Source organism: Magnolia sinica, chromosome 1 (genome assembly GCF_029962835.1).
Source record: "Magnolia sinica isolate HGM2019 chromosome 1, MsV1, whole genome shotgun sequence".
NCBI classification, from domain to species: domain Eukaryota; kingdom Viridiplantae; phylum Streptophyta; class Magnoliopsida; order Magnoliales; family Magnoliaceae; genus Magnolia; species Magnolia sinica.
Genome location: NC_080573.1, coordinates 10,443,648 through 10,451,820, shown reverse-complemented (window position 1 = coordinate 10,451,820; position 8,173 = coordinate 10,443,648). Strand labels below are relative to the sequence as shown.

The 8,173-nt window shown below is 37.8% G+C and overlaps 1 long non-coding RNA gene across 1 annotated transcript; it reads left to right on the top strand.

Moving 5' to 3' along the window:
• Positions 1 to 14: 14 nt before the first annotated feature.
• On the top strand, positions 15 to 616 carry LOC131239419 (uncharacterized). The gene is made up of 2 exons (XR_009168223.1): positions 15 to 178; positions 263 to 616. It is a non-coding gene; the product is annotated as an uncharacterized LOC131239419 (long non-coding RNA).
• Positions 617 to 8,173: the final 7,557 nt, after the last annotated feature.

Here is an 8,173-nt window from a genome sequence, read left to right as displayed (position 1 = left end):
CACACACATTTTTTTGTTGATCATATCACTTCTTTTTTAATCTGCTCAAATTAGTCTCGATGAACTTTTCTCGGTTCTTGTCCCTTGTCATGCTACACATGGTTGCAGTGACAATGGATTTGGACTGTCCTTTTGGTGGACCATACTTGGCTGGCCCATGCCACAAAATCCACCCCAGGTGAATGATCTTAGGCTTCCATCAGATGGAATTTGCCCTTTGAGGACCATTCATGATGTTTCTATTTTTGTTGTTTATGTGCAGATCCACTATCATTCAGGGTTGGTTTTCTACCAAGGGCCATCCATATGTAGGGCCTCCAGATTGTCCAACTACACAGCCATGCATTGGGGACAGTTCTTTCTACTTGTCTCGATGGACAGTTATTAGTTCATTACAGCTGCATACGGGCATACCTTAGGCATCACATTGGGACTATAGTTTTATATGGGGAGGAATTTCAGGAACCTGCTCATTGACGAACATAGCGCTTGTTTGGTGTGTGTTATACATTTGTGTGTACAGCGTTGTCTGGAAGAAGTGTCCTTTTTTTTTTTTTGCCTGCATGTATAGCCCCTTCTTTTGCCACACTGTATATAACCCTCTCACTTTTACATATTTAAGACCTCCATCATGTTCGGATATCACCAATTTCATGGAAATCAAAAGGGTTTCAATTGATGTGACGATTTAAGATGTTTGGATGACAAAGAAAAGGTAGAATTCCATAAAGCAATTGTTGCACTTTTCCATATTTTGGATACTTTCGCACAAAAAATCAGGTGACCGTTGTCTTCCAAACATGAGATTCCACTTTCTATCTAAAGGAAAACCCTAAAATTGGAATCCATGCTGCAGTAGTGCTCATGGAAATAGTCGATTGCCTGATCACCTTTTCTTTTCTTTCCCCTTGGAACACATGTATACAAACATGGGCTAAGCAGTAGCAACTCTCTCTCTCTCTCTCTCTCTCTCTCTCTCTCTCTCTCTCTCACACACACACACACACACACACACACACACAACCTGATTAATATTAACCATTCTCTCTGTCTCAACCTGATAATATTAACCATTTGATCAAAGATCTCTAGGCCAAGTTTGGATGGATGTTATCCCTAGGGAATAGAAAATATACGAGGCAATAATCATTTCCATGAGGGCTATTGAAATATGGATTTCATTTTTAGGGATCTTGTATGGGTAGCATGGAAAAGGTCATCTAGTTTCTTGTGCCACTTGATCCAAAGCATGGAAAAGTGCAATGATTGCTTTGTGGAATCCTCTAGCTATCCAAACATCTCAAATGTCACATCGATGGAAAACCTTATTACATTTTAATTGATTTTTCATGAAAGTATGGATATCCAAACATACCCTGAATATAGAAGTCAAGATTGTTTACACAAAATAGGTCCAATCAATAATTTGATCCGTGATAGAGATCATGATGGATTGCTTATGATTTATGAAGAAGCACTAATGTTAGGAAATTGTAGCCATCGCATTCATGGCTTGGAAAAAGGATGGCTATGAAAATAAGGCCAAATCAATGATGCATTTGATCATCTGATTCATGAGATTTATGTACAGCAGTAGTCTATGAAATGTGTTCCATACTTAACAGATAGTTCAGATTGACCGAGATTTTGAAAATTTCATGATGATATTGAGAAAATTATCACGAGATTTAAAATATGGCCTTTTATTGCAATATTTTCTCAATATTATTGTGGTATTAACTCAACTAGTAAAAACTTTAAATTTTATGTTGGTTTTAGATTTTTATATATATTAATTTACATTAAATATTTTAAAATATTTTATTTTTGAAGAGAGTTTCCCAATAATATCTTGAGAAAACCCTCAAAAAATGAAAATCTCCCAAGAAATTTTCAGGCCAAGAGGTTGCTTAGAACTACGCTTGTCACTATGGTCAAAGCCACTAGGATCACTACAACGTGTAGTACTCTAAGAGCAATAGAGCATTTTACATACTTGGCAATTAAAGATAAAAGATGAAATTCCAAATTCACATTGTTGGAAATCAAAGGCTTCCTACTGTTAAGCTTAAGAATGATTCCTACCCTCCGTAGAATCTTCATTTTTGGAAACATTGGTCTGATGGCAATTATCATTATATCAAAGTAATATTTGAGAGGAATGAGTAATCAATGAAGGACCTCACATGATGAAAGGTCCGGATCAGTTGCCCTTTCTAGAATTAGCAATATAGACAATCAAGTTTCTGAGGCAACTGTCACATTGCTAGGCATCATTTGATCAAAATACTTTTTTTATTTTTTTATTTTTTTATTTTTTTATTTTTAAAGTGATGGGCAATCAAAGACCCTACATAAGGGATGCTCAGGATGCTCAAACATCCTTATGATATGGTAAATATGCATAATTTATTTTAGCTATTCATTAGTGGTTAGGATCATCCAATCAATGTGATTTCTTGATGGTATGATGAAAGGGGAGCTATGCAGGAGATCCAAGTCACATATAGGACCTTTTCTAGTGTAATAAAGGGATTTTACCACAAAATTCTTCAGAAATTAGGATTTTACCAAATAATGGCTCTACCAGCTCAATGCAAGGAATTTCTCTTTCAGCAGTGAAATTATCATAATGTCATTGTATATATTTTTTCTGTAGAAAGTGCTAAAGTGGAGAATTGTGGGGCCCATGTGATATTTTATGGTATCCAACCTATCCAAATATGTAATCCGGCATGATGATTATAAGATCAATTTTTTTTTTAATAAGATCAAAAAAATTTGGTCAATCAAAACATAAATGACCGACACCATCAAAAATAATTCACATCACTTAAAAACATCAAAATGCAAGTGCATGCAGCTCATCTTGGTAACTTCCCTCCACAACAAGCACACGCCCGGGTATTTTGATTTGTAGGGAAATTCTTTGGTAAATTTGGGATTTATGTAGAATTTTTTTCTTTTGTAAAAATCCTTTTAATGAATATGGCCCTTTTATTATTATTATTTGTTATCATGGATAGATTCTCATGATCATAGTATCAAAGTAATTTTTCAGAGGATGGGAGTAGGCCTATGTCATGGATGGTACAAATGAATAATGGAACCTCCTCTATTATAATCAAGGTGAATCATTTGCCTTTATAGCTCTTGATCAAATGGTTATGGTTTGGATAATCCAATCAAAGTGACTCGTAACAGGGATAAGTAATCAAATGTTGGCCCAACATGATGGATGGTCCAAATCAATTATCGGAACTTCTATTATAATCCATATGTATCACACACCTTCCTAGTCGATCGTTAATCAAATGGCTAGAATCATCTAGCCAATGTGACTTTAAGACTGATGAGTAATCATGGTGGGCCCAATATGATGGATGGTCTGGATCGTAACGGGTGATCGAATGGTGGGCAAGGTGGTGGATAATGGTAGGGCGTTTCTGGTATAATGTGGATGATCCATTTCCCATCAGTTGATCGGATGTTTATGACCTGATCAAAGTATTTTTAGGAGGTATCGACAATAAAAGGTGGGTCCACTTGATGGACGGTCCATATACTAATACGACTTATTATAACATAATAAAGATTGACCGCCTTTTCCTCGCCATTGATTAGATGGTTAGGATCATTCTATCAGAGTGGTTTTTAAGAGGTGGTCCCCATCCGACTGAATTTGAGATGGAGATGCAATCAAAGTTGGGCTTCACATAATGGATGGTCCAAATGAATGATGGGACTTATTTAATTATAAACATATAAAGCATTCATTTTCCTAGCAATTGATGGAATGTCTAAAATCATCCAATCAATGTAGTTTATGAGAAAGATGGACAATCAAAAGTGGGACATGATGAATCGGACATATATGGATGAATGAGCTCTTCATATAATATTTTATTTAGACCATTGATTGAACCATTTGGATCATCCAAACTCCAATGATTCTAAGAAAGTCGAGAAATTAATGTAAACCTCTTTACCAAAATAATGATATGAAATGTCCTACCAATTTTATTTTGAAGCATCCAAACACCCCTCAAATGGGGACAGGAATCCTTTGCAACACGTTTTAGGTATGGCCAAAAATTCCAGCTCTGAGCTCTGTTGGTCCAAATCCAATCTGTCCATCAGGTTCCATCCTCGATTGCAAGGCCTGGGGCAATAAATCAGCCCCATACACAATTTTGTTGGGCCACACCAAAGGGAATTGCACCTTTCTTGCGGACAGTTGGTGTAAATAATGTGTAATATTATAGTGGATCGATGGAAACGGTATTTTATTCCATAATGTCACAGGTGGACAGAGCCTCTAGTAATCCACATCGTTGATCTAGTGAACTCAAATGTTGGATGGTCCATTTGCTGGGAAGCGGATTAGCTACTGACACGTTGAGTAGCCAGCCTCCTACTGAAGTGACGTCACCAAGTTCTGTGGGTCTCACCGTGATGCATGTTGTATCCACACCGTACATCCATTTGGAGAGATCATTTTAGGGTATGATCCAAAAATGAGTCAGATACAAAGCCTTAGTGGACCTCACTAAGGAAAAAAGTAGGAGAGTGGCTCCCACCATTAAAAACTACTAAGGGCCCAAAAGTTTATATCAAGCGATATTTGTGTTTTCCATTATTATTTTTTTTAAATGTTTTATGAACAGGTTGGATCGCAAATAAACATCATGTGGGACTAGGGAAGGCTCCAACGGTGGGCGCCACTTTTCTCACTTTTTTCTGCGATGGGGTCCCCTAAAATTTTGGATCTACTTCATTCTTTGGGTCATGCCCTAAAATAATCTTTTCAAATTGATGAACGGTATGGATGCAACAAATACATCATGGTGGGGCTCACATAGTTTGATGACGTCACTTCAGCTACTCTCGCTGCTCAACGTGTCAGTAGCTAATCCGCGTCCGATCTGGTGAGGGAAAGGAAGCGGATTGCGTCCTACCCCCGTCCGGGCAGCACTCTGGGCTCTGTGGTGTCTACTTTGATTAAGGGTTTTATCCACGCCGTTAATAACTTTTATCAGATAATTTCAAGGCATGATATGGAAAATTAAGCAGATCTAGATCTCCAGTGGACGACACCAAAGGAAACAGTGGTGATAATGACATCCACCATTGAAACTTCTCTAAAGGCCACTGTGATGTTTTTTTTTACCATCCAACCTATCCATGACTCATGTAGACATGGATGAAGTGAAAACAAAAATATCAGCTTGATCCGAAACTTCTAAAGCTCCCAGGAAGCTTTTAATGGTAGTCATTCAATTCTCACTTTATCATCCACTTGGCCCCCCCAAGATGGATTGCCGTTTAGGCAGGGTAGGACGCAATCCACTTCCGTAGGGAAACACCTCTTTTGGTGAAAGCCCACGCGTTAGAGATTTGATTTGTCTAGCTCTCCATGATGCATTGTCCGCACTTCTAGGCCCCGTATGTTAAATCTGAAGTTTAGAGCCTGAATTTGGAACCTGGTATTTGAATTTGAAATATGAAGTCAAAAAATCTGTTTGGTAACTATGGCTGAATTCTGAAAATTAAGTACTGAATTTGAAGTAATCCGATTGTTAACAAACATCTGAAATATCTGAAATATGTTAATTTGACACATTTTCCTTTATCTATGTTTGTTTAGAAATGCTTTACATTATAAAGAATTTTTTTTTTTATTAAATGAAAATAAAATTATTTTATTTAATTCAAATAAACTATAAAGTTCTTGATAGAAAATTAAAATATCATTATTCATAAAAACAGATAAAAAATTAATGATTTGCATGTATAAATGTTGCGTCAATTTCTTCTCGCATATTGGACATAATAGTTTGTTCAAAGTTTCCAAATACTCTTTCCACTTCAGGTATATCATTCTCTGATTTGATATTTATCTTTAAGCCCTGTATAGGCTTCCAATGCAAGAACTTCCTGGGAAAGGCTTTCCCATGGAATCCACATCCATGGGCTGGTGTACCACACGAAAACGAATTGGCTACTCCCGCTGCCACTAGCCGCTTATGGTTGGTGCTCTATGGGCCCCACCATGATGTATGTGTTTCATCCATGCTATCAATATATTTTTATTGATCATTTTATAGTATGAGACCAAAAATGAGGTATATCCCAATCTCAAGTGGACCACGTTATAGGAAACAGTGCTGAATGAGCTTTGTCCATTGAAAACGTTTTAGGGTCATAAAAGTTTTGGATAAAACTGATTTTTGTTTTTTCACTTCATCAGGGCATGTGCGACCTATTCAACACATTGGATGTCAAATGAACAGTATAGTGGACCTAGGAGGATTCCAATGGTGGATATCCAATCACTATTGTTTTCCTATGGTGTGTTCAACTTGAGATTTATCTCCCTCTTATTTTTGGGACAGTGATATAAAATGATATGTAAAAATGGATGAATGGAATGGATGAAACACATACATCATGGGGGCCACAGAGAACCGACCACCACCCACTGGGCTGGTGGCAAGGGGAGTATCTAATGTAGATAGTCTCGTGTGAAGAGGGGTGGACGCGGATTTCCTACTAAAGCCTTTCGCAGGGAACATAGGTGGGATCCACTGTAATGTTTGTTAGGAATTCACTCTGTCAATCCGTTTTGTGAGCTAATTTGAGGAGATTAGACCAAAATTAAATAGGATCCGAGACTCAAGTGAGCCGTACTAAAAGAATATGTATTTAGAGAAATTCCTACCATTGGAACCTCCCTGATTCGACAATAATGTTTACATGCCATCCATACTGTTAATAACGTCATTCCTACTGGAATGAACTGAAAATACAAATATTAGCATGATTCAAAACTTCAGTGGCCCCCACGAATATTTCAATTGTGGACGTTTAATTATCATGTTTTCGGCCCACTTGAGCATTGGATATGGTTCATCTTTGGCTTCATGTCCTAAAATGAACTCACAAAGCGGATGGACGGTGAGGATTTCTCACAAACATCCCAGTGGCCCCACCTGCGCTCCCAGCGCAGGAACTTCCCGCGAAAGGCTTTTGCAGGAAATCCGGACGCGGATTGGCTACTGATGTACAAAGACTGTTGGTGAAGTGACGTCACTAAGTTCTTAGACTGCTGTGAAGTGACGTCATTAAGTTCTGTGAGTCCCAACGTAATGTATTTTTTGTATCCATGCTGTCCATCCATCTTGATATATCATTTTAGGATATTGTCCAGAGAATGAGTCACATCCAAAACTCCAGTCGACCACACCACAGAAAACAGTGGGGAGAGTGACACCACTGTTAAAAACTTCTAAAAGCCACAAAAGTTTTCAATCAAGGTGATATTTGTGTTTCCACTTATTTAATGTCTTTGTTAACTTTTGAACAGGTTGGATTTCAAAAATAAATCATGGTGGTCCTTAGGAAGGCTTCAACGGTGTGCCTAAATCTTCCTGTTGTTTTTTGTGGTGGGGTCCACTAAAGCTTTGGATGTACCTCATTCTTTGGCTCAAGCCTTAAAATGATATCTCCAGATGGATGGATGGCATGGATACAACACATATATTATAGTCGAGTCCACAAAACTTGATGATGTCACTTCAATAGCTGCTCTTGCTACTCAACCTGTCAGTATCCAATCCGCGTCAGGCTCCCAAAGCCCATTCGCTTCGAATGCGGATGGTGTCCTACCCCAGCTCGGATGGTCCAGGCGGAGATTTGTAGGGCCCACCGTGATGTAAGTGTTTTATCTAAGCCGTTTATTATTTTTCTTATATTATTTTAATATATAATATGAAAGATGAAGCAGGTCCACAGCTTCAGTGAGCCACACCAAAGGATGCTGTAGTGATAATGACATCCATAGTTGAAACCTTTCTAAGGGCCAGTGTGATATTTTTTTACCATCCAAACTATTCATTAGGTCATGTAGACGTGGATGAAGTGAAAACACAAATATCAGCTTGATCTGAAACTTCTCCAGCTCTCAAGAAGTTTTTAACGGTGGACGTTCAATCCCCACCTTGTGGTCCAATTAATCATAAGACTTGCTTCTTTTATTGGCTCACACATTAAATTATGTAAAAAAGTTGATGGACGGTGTGAATTAAACACATAAATCATGGTGGGGCATAAAGAAGTTTTACATGTTAAAGGTTGATTTTGTATTGCACAAATAATTTAAAAGAAAAAATTG